The sequence below is a fragment of the Budorcas taxicolor genome, chromosome 7, assembly GCF_023091745.1.
Source record: "Budorcas taxicolor isolate Tak-1 chromosome 7, Takin1.1, whole genome shotgun sequence".
NCBI classification, from domain to species: Eukaryota; Metazoa; Chordata; class Mammalia; order Artiodactyla; family Bovidae; genus Budorcas; species Budorcas taxicolor.
In genome coordinates, this window is record NC_068916.1 from 84,558,660 (window position 1) to 84,577,133 (window position 18,474).

Here is an 18,474-nt window from a genome sequence, read left to right on the forward strand (position 1 = left end):
GGAACCTCAGGAGCATTTCCACATCCAGTAAACCATAAGCCTCACTTTATCCAATGACAGTTGGGCCTCAGAACTGAAGGGGAGATACTCTACTTTAAGATACGTTAACTCAGTCCAAGTAAGTGTGGCAACTCTCTATACCTGCCTTCTTATTATTATAATTCTCCATTCTTAGTCAAACCCACACTATTATTATACCCTAGTATGTTAAATAATTGTTTACATTGAATTTCCCTTTTCAAAGTATTTAGTAGTTTCTTTCTCCTGAATGAACTATAAGTGATTCTGAAATAATACCAGGAGTGGTTCCAGGAAACAAATGATGGAATTTGGGAACTGCTTTGACTGTGTGTTTAAAACTAGCCTTTCTTTGCCTGAAAATCCTGTAAAAGCTTCATTTAGATTTGATTACTGAATAGAGAAAGCAGACTTTCCTCAAGAACCATTGGAAGTCTCTTCTTTCCTTTTGCCATTAGCTCATAACTAGAGCAAAATATCATCAGGCACATAGAGGTGTACACTATGAGGCAAGAAGATGAAACAGCACAAGAATCACAAGGCTTTGCCAACATTTATCAGCAGAAAGCTGGGCGACATATCTGGGAGTGGATTCTAAGGATTAAATGGGGCAGAATATAACACTAGATTGGCTTATATTTACATATATCAGTATAACTAATTTAATTCTTGCAGCAGGAGTTGACTCAAACAATTAGAGGTAGCTCTAATATTAGAAGACTGAATAAAACTTAACTAAATGGTATGCAGGTCAGGAAGCAACAGTTAGAACTGGACTTGGAACAACACACTGGTTCCCTACAGGAAAAGAAGTATGTCAAAGCTGTATATTGTCACTGCTTATTTAACTTATATGCAGAGTACATCATGAGAACGCTGGGCTGAAGGAAGCACAAGCTGGAATCAAGATTGCCGGAGAAATATCAATAACCTCAGATATGCAGATGACACCACCCTTATGGCAGAAAGTGAAGAAGAACTAAAGCGCCTCTTGATGAAAGTGAAAGAGGAGAGTGAAAAAGTTGGCTTAAAGTTCAACATTTAGAAAATGAAGATCATGGCATCCGGTCCCATCCCTTCATGGCAAATAGATGGGGAAACAGTGGAAACAGTGGCTGACTTTATTTTTCTGGGCTCCAAAATCACTGCAGATGGTGACTGCCGCCATGAAATTAAAAGATGCTTACTCCTTGGAAGGAAAGTTATGACCAACCTAGACAGCATATTAAAAAGCAGAGATGTTACTTTGTCAACAAAGGTCCATTTAGTCAAGGCTATGGTTTTTCCTGTGGTCATGTATGGATGTGAGAGTTGGACTGTGAAGAAAGCTGAGCACCCAAGAATTGATGCTTTTGAACTGTGGTGTTGGAGAAGACTCTTGAGAGTCCCTTGGACTGTAAGGAGATCCAACCAGTCCATCCTAAAGGAGATCACTCCTGGGTGTTCATTGGAAGGACTGATGTTGAAGCTGAAACTCCAATACTTTGGCCACCTGATGCGAAGAGCTGACTCATTTGAAAAGACCATGATGCTGGGAGAGATTGGGGGCAGGAGGAGAAGGGGACGACAGAGGATGAGATGGCTGGATGGCATCACTGACTTGATGGACGTGAGTCTGAGTGAACTCCGGAAGTTGGGATAGACAGGGAGGCCTGGTGTGCTGTGCTTCATGGGGTCACAAAGAGTTGGACATGACTTAGTGATAGAACTGAACTGAACTGAAATGGTGGCTGATATTTAATGGACTGAGATGCTAGAATTGCATAGTGTGATAAGAAGGAGGAAATCAAAATGTTTGAGAATATAGGAAAGTTGAAATGGATTTTTCATGCATCATCTGTACCCCCACTACTGAGCTATTTTCCAAGAGAAGGCCCAGAAAGAAGATATTCGGTAAGCTTTCATAAGTGAGAAAAGCACCTAGCTCCTTTAACAGCTATATGGTCTCTCTCCTCTGGAGCCCAGGTGGGAAAATAGGGGATGCTGTCATTGAGTATGGACTTCCTGGTTTCAATGGAGATAAGGGGATGTCAGTGTATCAGAGATCAGATGGCACCACATAATGTCAAAGACACAGTAGGCATATCTTCTGTAAATGGAGGAAGGGGGTACCAGAAATTAGCAACACTCCTGAGTGGCTCTCAGATGAGTGGATGGATTAGTGTGCTATATATTTTTTTAAATATGCTCTAAAAAACCAAGACAGAAAGCACACACTGATGCTTTGCCATTAGTGCATCCACTAATGCCAGTGTTTTGTGGTGGCTTCCTATACCTCTTATATTGTTTCCCTATCTATTATTCACATTATAGCAAGACAATATAGGTTATAGGGGTTATTTTTCCATTTATATCTGGGGATATTCATATTTAAGGATATTATATGCGCTAGAGCATATAATGTTATCATAATTTAACTTCTAATCTAAGGTATGAGAATTCTCTATTTCTACATTCATTTTAAATGTGACAGGTATAAAAGTAAGCTTAATATACTCATACTTTATGGGAATGGAAGGAACAAAAAAGAAATCCAATAAATGGACATAATTCTCACTATCCCAGATTACCCCAGGCAAGCTCTCTTATTTACTTTATTTGTTTTTAAGAATTATAGATGAATGAAGAAGAGTAGTGAAAATAGAAAATATATATATATTTATAGTGTGAGTGTGAGATGTATCACAAAGCTCAACTTTCCTTATCACAACATACTGTAGATGTAGAGATTAAAGAAGAATCATCTTGTTTGATGGATAATGATAGGTCTCTCCATTCTTATAATTTTCTCTCTATTATGATAAATAAAAAGCTAATTTTACTGTTTGACAACTGGGACCTTTGCTGGTTAATTTTAGACTTGGGCAGGAATAATATGTGTCTATATCTGTTCCCTCTGTCCTTCATTCCTAATCTCCCAAACCCACAAGTAGAGGGATGGTATTTCATGGAGCAGCATTCTCAGCATAAGATCACACGCTGAAATACAAGATATAAGGTTGATCCACTCCTCCTTCTGTTCCCACACACTAAAAATTTACCATTTTGACTCCAAGATAAATAAATTTAACTGTCTGGGATGAAGCTGAGAAAAAGGCTTGTTATTCCAGAATACAGTCTTTAGACTACACAGTATTCTTCTATGTCAGATTCCCCTATTTTATACCATTACATTTCCTGTATTAATAAATAGAATATCCAATGACACCCCAACTCCTTGCTCATATATTTTTGAAATTTTCTGTTTAATATTTTACTTCATATTTTCCATGCTATTCCTTGTTGCATCTCTCTTTTTCTGTCACTCATCAAGGGCCATTTCCATAACTATCTGGCCATTGTATATTTGGGAGAAGTCAAATTATTTTCCTTTTTGGCATATTTGACTGCCCACTCACTATCTAATCAGACTGCTTGCCCAAGATAGACTTCTGTTATGGAATAAAGGGGATTTCTTCCATTTTTTTAAAAAATTACTCTTTTCAGGGGATATTCATGAAAGATTTTAGCCGCTATAGACAGCATATTAAAAACGGAGATGTTATTTTGCTGACAAATATCCATAGTCAAACCATGATTTTTCCAGTAGTCATGTATGGATGTGAGAGTTGGACCACAAAGAAAGCTGAGTAAAGAAGAACTGATGCTTTTGAACTGTGGTTTTGACTGCAAGAAGATCACACCAATCAATCCTAAAGGAAATCACCCTGAATAATCATTGGAAAGTCTGATGCTGAAGTTGAAGCTCCAATACTTTGGCCACCTGATGTGAAGAACCGACTCATTAGAAAAGGCCCTGATGCTGGGAAAGATTGAAGGCAAGAAGAGAAGGGGATAACAGAGGATGAGATGGTTGGAAGGCATTACTGACTTGATGAATATGAGTTTGAGAGAGCTCCAGGAGATGGTGATAGACGGAAGCCTGGCATCCTGCAGTCCATGGGGTTGCATAGAGTCGGACACAGCTGAGTGACTGAACTGAAATGATATTTCCCTTAGCAAGTATAATTCTAGTAAATTAGAAAATGAATATTTATAATATATCTTATGAAGAGGTTTCTGAGAATGATGAACAAGTACCCGTGTACTTCTCTCCTTCAGTAATTATCAACTATAAATATCACCTAAGTATCTTATTCTTAACTATATTTAGAAGAACATTACTAATCAATTAATCAAACTACAGATCAAGAGAAAATAGTAATTTATGTGATAAGAGTTCACAGATATTATGACTAATCTTGATATAGGTAGATTAGATCAATATCCTTCAAAATCCTACATGGGAAACAGAATTATTCAATGAAAAATATTATAGAATCTAGGATATCATTTTTATAGTATAAAATTGTGATTTTTATATCTATCCAAAAGATTTGAGGACCTAAACATTAATATTGAGCATGGTACAATGCTCTCCGTTTGACTCTAGGTTTTGGAAATGGTGACTCAGAGGTTAAAGTGTCTGCCTGCAATGCAGGAGACCTGGGTTTGATCCCTGGGTTGGGAAGATCCCCTGGAGAAGGAAATGGCAACCCACTCCAGTATTCTTGCCTGGAGAATCCCATGGATGGAGGAGCCTGGTGGGTCGCAAAGAGCCGGACACGACTGAGCGACTTCACTTTAGGAAATGGTAATAGTCTTAAGCCAAGTAACACATTTCAATAAGTCCTAAAATTATAGCATCAAATTAAATTTTACGATCAGGAGCATTTCTAGTCTTTCTATATCCAGCTTTTTTACTCTACAACTGCTCAGAGACAATAAAACAATAACTATTTTACTTTATCTCTCTTGATGACTCAACTCTCAGTTCAACTCAACTGCTATAAACAATTGCAGGCAGATGGAGACATGCAAGTTTGCCCAGTCACTCAGTCCTGTCTGACTCTTTGCCCTCCAGGGTCCTCTGTCCATGAAATTTTCCAGGTAAGAATACTGGAATAGATTGCCACTTTCTATTCCAAGGGATCTTCCTAACTTAGACACATGGAACTTTTTTATATGAGTAAGCTTTTCCTTTTGCTACACCTAATTCTTTGTTAGGTTGTTACCTCTTAAAACCCAACTCTAATAAATTCCAGCCATGCAATGCTTACTTTCAATGTGCAACTTACTTTTCTGTCTTAACATCATGTCATTGTAATTATTCAGGACATGCATAAGCTACATGTCTCAGGAGATGGAAAAATTATGCAACACTTTTCTTGAACAGCTTTGACAGGCTTTCTACTTCATTCTCTTCTATGTGGATGTTTTGTGTGACCTCTGAATTGTCCTTACTGTATTATAAAGGATACTTTTTCCACCCACACTAGCTAGCTCATTCTTTTTTTTTTTTTTTTAATATGGAACGCTTCACGAATTTGCGTGTCATCCTTGCGCAGGGGCCATGCTAATCTTCTCTATATCGTTCCAATTTTAGTATATGTGCTGCCGAAGCGAGCACCAGCTAGCTCATTCTTAATTCCCTAGTTTATATATCAATATGCCTATAACTATGTGTACATATATTCATACTTAACAGACAGAGTCAACTGTATTCAAGTATGTAACCAACATATAGCCTTTCAAATATTTCCATATGCTGTGAAATTTCATCATAAACCTTCAATTATTCTGAGAATAAACAGCCAATCATTGCCATTCTTTAGTTACAGCAATCAATCAATCTTCATTTTTCCTTTCCTTGATTTTTACTTAGGCTGACTGATGGTGAGTTATAAAACTTTATTCCTTATCCTGTTGGACTTTTATAACCTACCATTCTTTCATTTTCTTTAGTTGTTTCTCTATATAAACTATATTTCAGAAGAAGCTTCAACTAAGTGACAAGTGCTGTGTTCTTGATATTACAGTTATCAAACTGTTCATAACACTGGTGAACTTTTGAGCTGCTATAAAATTGGTGCTACCTTTTATTCCATAAAATCAAAGAATTACATTGAAGGTACAAAATGGCATCAATTTTTTATGGGTATTTTACAATAAAATGTAACAAAATAATATTTCTCTTTCTCTACAGACAAATAGTTAATAAATACTATCTATCATTCAACAGAAAATACTATATATTCAATGACTGCATTTTACTTCTTTCTCAGGATTCAATCATGTAATATTTTAACTCTCATATATTGACTACTTTGGGATTGCCTTTCTTTGGGATTGGAATGAAAACTGACCTTTCCCAGTCCTGTGGCCACTGCTGAGTTTTACAAATCTGCTGGCATATTGAGTGCAGCACTTTCACAGTGTCATCTTTCAGGGTTTGAAATAGCTCAACTGAAATTCCATTACCTCCACTAGCTTTGTTCATAGTGATGCTTGCTAAGGCCCCCTTGACTTCACATTCCAGGATGTCTGGCTCTAGGTGAGTGATCACACCATCGTGATTATTTGGGTCATGAAGATTTTTTTGTACAGTTATTCTGTGCATTCTTGCCATCTTTTCATAGTATCATCTGCTTCTGTTAGGTCCATACCATTTATGTCCTCTTCGAGCCCATCTTTGCATGAAATGTTTCCTAGGTATCTCCAATTTTCTTGAAGAGATCTCTAGTCTTTCCCATTCTATTGTTTTCCTCTATTTCTTTACATTGATCCCTAAGGAAGGCTTTCTTATCTCTCCTTGCTATTCTTTGAAACTCTGCATTCATATGCTTATATCTTTCCTTTTCTCCTTTGCTTTTTGCTTGTCTTCTTTTCACAGCTATTTGTAAGGCCTCCTCAGACAGCCTTTTTGCTTTTTTGCATTTCTTTTTCTTGGGGATGGTCTTGATTCCTGTCTCCGATACAATGTCACGAACCTCCATCCATAGTTCATCAGGCACTCTGTCTATCAGATCTAGTCCCGTAAATCTATTTCTCACTTCCACTATATAGGCATAAGGGATTTGATTTAGGTCATACCTGAATGGTCTAGTGGTTTTCCCCACTTTCTTCAATTTCAGTCTGAATTTGGCAATAAGCAGTTCATGATCTGAGTGACAGTCAGCTCCCAATCTTGTATTTGCTGACTGTATAGAGCTTCTCCATCTTTGGCTGCAAAGAATATAATCAATCTGATTTCTGTGTCGACCATCTGGTGATGTCCATGTGTAGTGTCTTCTCTTGTGTTGTTGGAAGAGGGTGTTTGCTATGACCAGTGTGTTCTCTTGGCAGAACTCTATTAGCCTTTGCCCTGCTTCATTCTGTATTCCAAGGCCAAATTTGCCTGTTACTCCAGGTGTTTCTTGACTTCCTACTTTTGCATTCCAGTTCCTTATAATGAAAGGACATCTTTTTGGGGTGTTAGTTTTAGAAGGTCTTGTAGGTCTTCATAGAACCATTCAACTTCAGCTTCTTCAGCCTTACTGGTCGGGGCATAGACTTGAATTACTGTGATATTGAATTATTTGCCTTAGAAACAAACAGAGAACATTCTGCCGTTTTTGAGACTGCATACAAGTACTGCATTTCAGACTCTTGTTGACTATGATGGCTACTCCATTTCTTCTAAGGGATTCCTGCCCACAGTAATAGATATAATGGTCATCTGAGTTAAATTCACCCATTCCAGTCCATCTTAGTTCATTGATTTTGTTTTATTTTGTTTTTATTTTTTTTCTCATTTTTTATTTTTTTAATTTTTTATATAGTTTTTTATGTTTTTAATTTTAAAATCTTTAATTGTTACATGTGTTAGAATGTTGATGTTCACTCTTACCATCTCCTGTTTGACCACTTCCAATTTGCCTTGATTCATAGACCTAACATTTCAGGTTCCTATGGAATATTGCTCTTTACAGCATAAAATCTTGCTTCTATCACCAGTCCTATTCACAACTGGGTGTTGTTTTTGCTTTGGCTCCATCCCTTCATTCTTTCTGGAGTTATTTCTCCACTAATCTCCAGGAGCATATTGGGCACCTACTGACCTGGGGAGTTCCTCTTTCAGTGTTCTATCTTTTTGCCTTTTCATACTGTTCATGGGGTTCTCAAGGCAAGAATACTGAAGTGGTTTGCCATTCCCTTCTCCAGTGAACCACATTCTGTCAGACCTCTCCACCATGATCTGTCCATCTTGGGCATACTAAAAAGCAGAGACATTACTTTGCCAACAAAGGTCTGTCTAGTCAAGGCTATGGTTTTTCCAGTCGTCATGTATGGCTGTGAGTTTGGGACTATAAATAAAGCTGAGTGATATAGAATTGATACTTTTGAACTGTGGTGTTGGAGAAGACTCTTGAGAGTCCCTTGGACTGCAAGGAGATCCAACCAGTCCATCCTAAAGGAGATCAGTCCTGGGTGTTCACTGGAAGGACTGATGTTAAGGCTGAAACTCCAATACTTTGGCCACCTGATGCGAAGGGCTGACTCGTTGGAAATGACCCTGATGCTGGGAGGGACTAGGGGCAAGAGGAGAAGGGGACAACAGAGGATGAGATGGTTGGATGGCATCATTGACTTGATAGACTTGGGTTTGGTTGTACTCTGGGAGTCAGTGACGGACAAGGAGGCCTGGCATGCTACGGTTCATGGGGTCTCAAATAGTCAGACATGACTGAGCGACTGAACTGAACTGAATTGAATTGACTACTTTGCTGTAAATGTTTAGCAAAGTATTACCTTTAGTTAATGTTTTTAGTTCAATCTGTTCTTCATTTTATTTCTAATTTTCATAAAATGTCCTCATTTATTTTGTGTGGTCTAGAAGGCTCTTTCCTAATTATTTCCTCTACTTAATCTCATCTTTATATTTTCCTTGTACCTCCACAATATGACCTCTCTGTGCATTTTAACCCTCAGCATACCACAGCCAGACTTAGTCAACTTCCTGACTGTCCTCAACCTTGTAAGCTAACTCCTATCTCTCCTTGTTTATGTTTATGCAGCTTCCCTGTCCATAGTGCACTTAACTCCTCTAGAGCATAACTTTGCACCATTATTATCTTCCATTTGTCCCCTGGACCACAACCAGGTGGATGTCTTTATCTGCAATGACTGTTTTTACTCATATGTAAAATAGCACAACAACAATAACCACCTGATTAGTTTGGGGAGCAGTGAAGTGATAACACATGCAAAGGACATAACATAGCAATAATACTTGGTATACAACAACTACTTCATACAAGTGGGTTATTGTAATTTTCCCCCAAATCTGAATCAATGTTATTCTCTGCCAAGAATTGTATATTACTTAAGTTACTACTTTGAGGATTTTTTTCCTCTTCAAGTATATTATAGATTAAAACTTTTAAGAAGGAAGAAATCTAGGTTGTGTTGCAGAGCATTCAAAACCCATATTCTGAAGTTTGTTTCTAGTCAAGTCTTCGCTTGAACAGTCTTATGGCTTCAACTGTTATAATGAAGCTTCCCTGCTGGCTCAGAGGTAAAGAACTCACCTGCAAATTCAGAAGATACAAGTTCAATCCCTGGATCAGAAAGATTCTCTGGAGAAAGAAATGCAACACATTCTAGGATTCCTGACTAGGAAATTCTGCAGACAGAGGAGCCTGGTGGGTTACAGTCCAAGGGGTTGCAAAAGAGTCAGACACCACTTAACATCTAAACAGCAACACTACCTTCTTAGAATAGTTGTAGGCCCTTTTTTTCTTTTATTTTTGCATCTTTTATATTTTCTGAGATAAAAAATTCAGGTTATACAAATGTTGCTCAATTTCTTATCAATATTAATGAATATTCTTGCCAATCTATTTTTACAGAAATCATAAAAAGTTAAACCTACATCCTGTTCTTAATATTTATCTCAACTGATTTCAATTTTGTGCCAGAGAAGTGAACTACCTTTTGTTTTTGGTCAATCTCAGTGTTATAATTTATAAATTTATGGTTTGTAAGAATTTTATTATAAGAAATTCTTTTGGCTTCCATGTTTTGATAGTTGATTATGAGGATGTCCATCAAATTTAGTTTTTTTATGAGTGTTTTTTATTGCCTATAGTTTAAATAACAGCTGGGCAAAAAGTAGAAATACTGACATTTATGATTGCAGCAATAATAAAAATAATGAGAAGTATAAAAATGAAGATTAGATAGAGAACATAAGCATAAAGTAATAAATAATAAAGGAGTAAAGAAGTAAAAGAGTATGTCAAGGCTGCATATTGTCACCCTGCTTATTTAAATTATATGCAGAGTACATCATGAGAAATGCTGGGCTGGAGGAAGTACACACTGGAATCAAGATTGTCGGGAGAAATATCAATAACCTCAGATATGCAGATGACACCACCCTTATGGCAGAAAATGAAGAAGAAATAAAGAGCCTCTCGATGAAACTGAAAGAGGAGAGTGAAAAAGTTGGCTTAAAGCTCAACATTCAGAAAACTAAGATCATGGCATCTGGTCCCATCACTTCATGGCAAATAGTTGGGAAAACAGTGGACACAGTGGCTGACTTTTTCTGGGCTCCAAAATCACTGCAGGTGGTGATTCAGTCCAGTTCAGTTCAGTCGCTCAGTCATGTCCAACTCTTTGCGACCCCATGAACCACAGCACACCAGGCCTCCCTGTTCATCACCATCTCCTGGAGTTCTCTCAGACTCACGTCCATCAGGTCCATGATGCCATCCAGCCATCTCATCCTCTGTCGTCCCCTTCTCCTCCTGCCCCCAATCCCTCCCAGCATCAGAGTCTTTTCCAATGAGTCAACTCTTCTCATGGGGTGGCCAAAGTACTGGAGTTTCAGCTTTAGCATCATTCCTTCCAAAGAAATCCCAGGGTTGATCTCCTTCAGAATGGACTAGTTGGATCTCCTTGCAATCCAACGGGCTCTCAAGAGTCTTCTCCAACACCACAGTTCAAAAGCATCAATTCTTTGGCGCTCAGCCTTCTTAACAGTCCAACTCTCACGTCCATACATGACCACAGGAAAAACCATAGCCTTGACTAGACGGACCTTATTCGGCAAAGTAATGTCTCTGCCTTTGAATATACTATCTAGGTTGGTCAAAACTTTTCTTCCAAGGAGTAAGCGTCTTTTAATTTCATGGCTGCAATCACCAAATGCAGTGATTTTGGAGCCCCCAAAAATAAAGTCTGACACTGTTTCCACTGTTTGCCCATCTATTTCCCATGATGTGATGGGACTGGATGCCATGATCTTCGTTTTCTGAATGTTGAGCTTTAAGCCAACTTTTTCACTCTCCTCTTTCACTTTCATCAAGAGGCTTTTTAGCTCCTCTTCACTTTCTGCCATAAGGGTGATGTCATCTGCATATCTGAGGTTATTGATATTTCTGCAGATGGTGATTGCAGCCATGAAATTAAAATACACTTGCTCCTTGGAAGGAACGTTATGACCAACCTAGACAGCATATTATAAAGAGACATTACTTTGTCAGCAAAGGTCAAGGCTATGGTTTTCCCAGTGGTCACGTATGGATGTGAGAGTTGGACTATAGAGACAGCTGAGTAGCGAAACAAAAAATATTAAATTTGGAGTCAGAGGTATTGAATATTTTCATTGTACTTCTATCTTGAAGTTGTATATGTAAATTATTGCTGCCAATTTCTTTAGCTGTGCTGAAATATCTTTTTCTGGAAATTTTTATTTTAATATAAACATAAACTCTGTGTTAAAATTTCATACACTGGTTTTCAAGTCAAAATTTCATGTGTCTTTTTGCTTTTCTCTAGAGATAACAAAGTGAATCTCACAGGATTATGATTGCATTTTTTGAAGTTTGGGGATTTCATTCATCTGATTCTGTGACTTTTCTAGCTAAGCCATATATAGAGATAATGATACTTTGTATGTGATGTTATAAACCATCTAATTTCCCAAGGTAAGAAGAAATAGAGTCATGGCACATTCATGGATAAAAGTATCCATGGAAAAATTCTTTACTGAATAGGAAACAATAACAAATAGTAGCTATTAGAGAGTTAAATGAACAGTCCAGTGAGTTTAATTGAGATGTTGAGGGTAGAACAAATGAATAGGACTCGGATTGTTCTAGGGTCCTTACTGATATCTTATCCTTACTAATATCAGTCCTTACATTCATATCTTACTAGAATTTGGAGGCTGGGGAAATAATGTGTTAAGGCCTAACTAGATATATCATTTCTTCACAGATAAATTGCAACTTTTTCATATAAATATATTATGTAGTTGTAGTCTTTAATTTCCATCATCTGCATTCATTACAGTACAATGAAATCACATCACATGCACATTTAGTCTGCTTGTTTGCAACAATATGGCTGAGAGAGAGGAGATTAAGATAGAAGTAGACTCAAGAGTAACGGGAAAGATGGAAGAAAACAGAAAAAGCAGGGAAATTTTTGTTTAAAAAAGTAAGAAGTGGAATAATCTTTGGTTCAAATAAATCCTTGACCTCCATTATTTCAAAGGGATGGAGGAAGTATATATATAAATGCATAAATAAAATACATATTCTTTTCAGAATCTAAGGTCCTGGGTTTTCAAAATTAAAGAACAGTTTATGGGATTATCAAGATTAACTCTGACTACAATGTGATTTTTCTTCTGGCTGTATGACTTCAGAATCTAATCTATGAGTAAGAGGAAAATCCATTGCATACAACTGTATAAAAGAGAGACAGTCAAAAGCAATTTGTATTTTTTAAGTCAGTTGAGAAAAATGCCATACGCCTAATATCCTACCACATTTCACATGAAAGATTAAAGTCCGTCTAAATTAAAAATTCAGAAATCTAGCAGAGATTCTTCCTGCTTATGTTTGAATTTATAGTCCATTCCTTCATCAGTGTCTATTTTTCCTAGTTGACAAGCATTTTTCTCAAAGATCAGACTGTTCCTTCTTAAGTTCAAAAGGATATAAGGTCCAGAAAAAGCTTTACCAAAAGTAGCATGAGATTCAACTCTAAATGTGATTAGAAATGATTCTTAAATGTCAACTTGACTGAATATAATCAGCTTATACCACTGAAAAATGTGTGTTCTCTCCTGTCATCCTTCTCATATTTGACAAGGTCAATAATACCAAAGCTGTAGAGTCAAGATAGCTTTTTTCATTGTTGCTTTTTCCTAAACTACATACAAGACCACTACTGAAGAAAAGGAAATATTAGACTGATTTGGAAAGAGTAAATAAATCCTAGTTTATAGTTAAATATAAGAATTTTTTCAAAACTTTAAGTAGAATATATAATATTGAGAGAAAGGAAAATAATATCACATGAGAATTTATATAAATCTGCACAGGCATATATTATGTAGAAAATATATATGTAGATATCTTGACCAGGCCATGTTAATTCTGTCTTGTTTGTAATAACTTTATATAGTTCAAACAATCAACTCTTTATTTACTGAATTTTTTAATGCCTTTCTTCTCTATCATGTATGTCAGTTCTGGCTTATGTTTTTCAGTATTCTCTCATACTTATTTGAAGAGGAAATGGCAACCCACTCCAGTATTCTTGCCTCAAAAATCCCATGGACAGGGGAGCCTGGTGGGCTATAGTCCATGGAATTGTCAAGAGTCAGACAGGACTCTTCAACTGAAAATGCATGCACACCCATACTTATATAAAACATAGTACCAGAAGAGTGTTGTAGCAACATGTTAGAAAATAGACTAATTGTATAAAATATGGAGGAAAAGAGAAAGAGAAGGGGACAACAAAGGATGAGATGGTTGGATGGCATCACTGACTTGATGGACTTGAGTTTGAGTAGGCTCCAGGAGCTCGTGATGGACAAGGAGGCCTGGCGTGCTGTAGTTCATGGGGACACAAAGAATAAGACATGACTGAGTGACTGAACTGAGCTGACTGAGTATGTATTATGTCAATGAATATTTCAGTGTCAAATGTATCCACTGTAACTCAAAAAGAAGGTTACATACTTCCACTCCAGAAGTAAGACAACCAGGTAATTGTCTTTTCATTTCTTCATTACACTGGAGATTAAGTAAAAATAATGATGTAGGCTAAGAATCAGCAGAGAGAGCTGAAGAGTGTGCTTGGGCACCAGACTGTTGACTGCTGATTCTCATAAGAAAAATAAACTGCAGGTTATGTTTCAAAAATTGTTGGAGGACGAAGTTCAGTTCAGTCGCTCAGTTGTGTCTGACTCTTTGTGACCCCATGAATTCCAGCACGCCAGGCCTCCCTGTCCATCACCAACTCCTGGAGTTCACTCAGACTCACGTCCATCGAGTCAGTGATGCCATCCAGCCATCTCATCCTCTGTCGTCCCCTTCTCCTCCTGCCCCCAGTCCCTCCCAGCATCAGAGTCTTTTCCAATGAGTCAATTCTTCGCATGAGGTGGCCAAAGTACTGGAGTTTCAGCTTTAGCATCATTCCTTCCAAAGAAATCCCAGGGCTGATCTCCTTCAGAATGGACTGGTTGGATCTCCTTGCAGTCCAAGGGACTCTCAAGAGTCTTCTCCAACACCACAGTTCAAAAGCATCAATTCTTTGGCACTCAGCTTTCTTCACCATCGAAATCTCACATCCATACATGACCACTGGAAAAACCATAGCCTTGAGTAGAGGGACCTTTGTTGGCAAAGTAACGTCTCTGCTTTTCAATATGCTATCTAGGTTGGTCATAACTGTTCTTCCAAGGAGTACGCGTCTTTTAATTTCATGGCTGCAGTCACTATCTGCAGTGACTTTGGAGCCCCCCAAAATAAAGTCTGACATTGTTTCCACTATTTCCCCAACTATTTCCCATGAAGGGATGGGACCATATGCCATGATCCTTGTTTTCTGAATGTTGAGCTTTAAGCCAACTTTTTCACTCTCCTCTTTCACTTTCATCAAGAGGCTTTTTAGTTGCTCTTTGCTTTCTGCCATAAGGGTTATGTCATCTGCATATCTGAGGTTATTGATGTTTCTCCCAGCAATCTTGATTCCAGCTTGTGCTTCTTCCAGCCCAGTGTTTCTCATGATGTACTCTGCATATAAGTTAAATAAGCAGGGTGACATTAAAGGAGAGATATATAAATGTTTGAGCAAATGAAAACTTGGAATTCTAAAACCTTGTGAAACACTTTCTACATGAACCTCATTTTCTTTGAGTACTGTAGCCAGTCTCTTAAACTATGAAACTTTGAACATATTTCTTCAGAGAATAATCTTTCTCCTCTTTTATCTCTTTAGCTCATCTTTAGACACTACCCTTACTGTCACTTTGTCAAGGCATACTCAAAGTTCCTTAGACTAGGTGAGGTCCCATGTCTATATCAAGTCTCCACTAAAACTTCTATTCTTACCTTAAAATGGCTACAATAACTTTCCTATCTCTTTTTAGTAGACATTCCAATGTCTATTTGGAGAAGGAAATGGCAACCCACTCCAGTATTCCTGCCTGAAGAATCCCATGGACAGTGGAGCCTGGCAGGCTACAGTCCATGGGTTTGCAAGAGTCAGACATGGCTTAGCAACTAAACCACCACCACCACCAGCAGTGTCTATTAATGTTTGTAAAAGTCCTAGGAGAATTTTTGAATACTGAGAGTATATTATATATATATATATATATATATATATATATATATAGGCTTGAAATATGTCCTTGACAAAGCAAAAAGCACTTCATAATATTTTGTTTCTGAGCTACATAAAATTTTACCTTGAATTTTCCAGGGTCTTTCAAAGGGTTATATTCTCTAGACACTTTGAGGACTCATACAACAAAAGGAGCTACATTTTTCACATTTTTTATTACTTCAAACTATCATTTACCTACATTTTATAATAGGAAGCCTGATTACTCTTAAGCATATGCAAGGTACACAGCAATTCTGTGTTGAAATTAGGCCTTTCTTACTGTTTATATTTTTTAATGGTAACATATTAAAAAATATCCTTAGATCTGAACAGAGAGAGGCCCCTGTTCTTAGCTATATGCTTTAGAAGATTCTGCCTACCACAAACATTAAAACTTTTTTTTTAACTTTTTGTCCTTGTATAACACGTTTTATGAAATTTTAGCAATTCATTGAGGAAAGGATGTGTAGGCTAAGCCAAGTTCTCCTGTTGAAAAAACATGGATTCAAGAGTGCACCAATGTGTGCTTGAGTTATATGTATTTATGTAGGTTGTGTTGGTGGCAGGTAAGTAGAAAATTATAGCCTTGGCCATGGAAAATTTGGCTGCTTTTAAGTTGGCCACCCAAATCAGTAATAATAATAATAATAAAAGTGTGAGCAAATAGATAGCTGTTTCCTTTCTTCTCTCTACTTAGATGGTCTTAATGAAAGATCTTACTAACTACCTGGAAATCCTGAATAAGTAAGCTTATTCATAGGCACAGGAAAGCAATCCACTCAACTCTCTGAGTTTAACCCAGTCAATTCCTATCCTAGTTCAGCAGCTATCTGAACTCCTTCAGTTCCAACTCCACCCTCTTCAGTCTCAGCTGCCCCCATGTCACTCCTCTGGTTTCCTGCCCTAGGGTCAAGTGTGCCCTGAAAGTCTCTGGCATGTACAGGTAAGGTGTATATGGGGATATTTGGTGTCAGACTCCAAGACTGGGGAAAGAGGTTGTCAGGGAATAGTTATACCTTGGTTTAAAATTTTAAAATATTTAGACGGGCACAGGAGGGCTGAGAGGAGCTACTCCACGTTAAGGTCAGGAGGGGCAGCCATGAGGAGATATTCCTTGTCCAAGGTAAGGAGCAGCAGCTGTGCTTTGCTGGAGGAGCTGTGAAGAGATACCCCATGTTCAAGGTAAGAGAAACCCAAGTAAGATGGTAGGTGTTGCGAGATGGGCATCAGAGGGCAGACACACTGAAACCATAATCACAGAAAACTAGTCAATCTGATCACACGGACCAGCCTTGTCTAACTCAATGAAACTAAGCCACACAGTGTGGGGCCACCCAGGATGTGTGGGTCATGGTGGAGAGGTCTGACAGAATGTGGTCCACTGGAGAAGGGAATGGCAAACCACTTCAGTATTCTTGCCTTGAGAACCCCATGAACAGTATGAAAAGGCAAAATAATAGGATACTGAAAGAGGAACTCTCCAGGCCAGTAGGTGCCCAATATGCTACTGGAGATCAGTGGAGAAATAACTCCAGAAAGAATGAAGGGATGGAGCCAAAGCAAAAACAACACCCAGTTGTGGATGTGACTGGTGATAGAAGAAAGGTTCAATACTGTAAAGAGCAATATTTCATAGGAACCTGCAATGTCAGGTCCATGAATCAAGGCAAATTAGAAGTGGTCAAACAGGAGATGGCAGAGTGAATGTTAACATTCTAGGAATCAGTGAACTAAAATGGACTGGAATGGGTGAATTTAACTCAGATTGACACTTATATTTACTATTGTGGGCAGGAATCCCTTAGAAGAAATGGAGTAGCCATCATGGTCAACAAAAGAATCCAAAATGCAGTATTTGGATGCAATCTCAAAAACGACGGAATGATCTCTGTTCATTTCCAAGGCAAACCATTCAATATCAATTCAAGCTTATGCCTCACCAGTAACGCTGAAGAAGCTGAGTTGAATGGTTCTATGAAGACATACAAGACCTTCTAGAACTAACACCAAAAAAAAGATGTCCTTTTCATTATAGCGGACTGGAATGCAAAAGTAGGAAGTCAAGAAACATCTGGAGTAACAGGCAAACTTGGTGTTGGAATACAGAATGAAGCAGGGCAAAGGCTAATAGCATTTTGCCTAGAGAACGCAGTGGTCATAGCAAACACCCTCTTCAACACAAGAGAAGACTACACATGGACATCACCACCAGATGGTCAACACGAAAATTAGATTGCTTATATTCTTTGCAGCCAAAGATGGAGAAGCTCTATACACTCAGCAAATACAACACTGGGAGCCAACTCTGGCTCAGATAATGAACTCCTTATTGCCAAATTCAGACTGAACTAAAAGAAAGAAGGGAAAACCACTAGACCATCCAGGTATGACCTAAATCAAATCCCTTATGATTTTACAGTGGAAGTGAGAAATAGATTTAAGGGACTAGATCTGATAGACAGAGTGCCTGATGAACTATGGATGGAAGCTCATGACATTGTACAGGAGATAGGAATCAAGACCATCCCCAAGAAAAAGAAATGCAAAAAAGCAAAAAGGCTGTCTGAGGAGGCCTTACAAACAGCTGTGAAAAGAAGACAAACAAAAAGCAAAGGAGAAAAGGAAAGATATAAGCATATGAATGCAGAGTTCCAAAGAATAGCAAGAAGAGATAAGAAAGCCTTCCTCAGGGATCAATGTAAAGAAATAGAGGAAAACAACAGAATGGGAAAGACTATAGATCTCTCCAAGAAAATTAGAGATACCAAGGGAACATTTCATGCAAAGATGGGCTCGTAAAGGACAGAAATGGTATGGATCTAACAGAAGCAGAAGATATTAAGAAGAGGTGGCAAGAATACACAGGAGAACTGTACAAAAAAAAGAGCTTCACAACCCAGATAATCATGATGGTGTGATCACTCACCTAAAACCAGACATCTTGGAATGTGAAGTCAA

General features: G+C 37.9%; 1 non-coding gene across 1 annotated transcript; it reads right to left on the minus strand.

The window, feature by feature from the left end:
- Window positions 1-5,360: 5,360 nt before the first annotated feature.
- Window positions 5,361-5,467, minus strand: LOC128051856 (U6 spliceosomal RNA). The gene has a single exon (XR_008199775.1). It is a non-coding gene; the product is annotated as a U6 spliceosomal RNA (small nuclear RNA).
- Window positions 5,468-18,474: the final 13,007 nt, after the last annotated feature.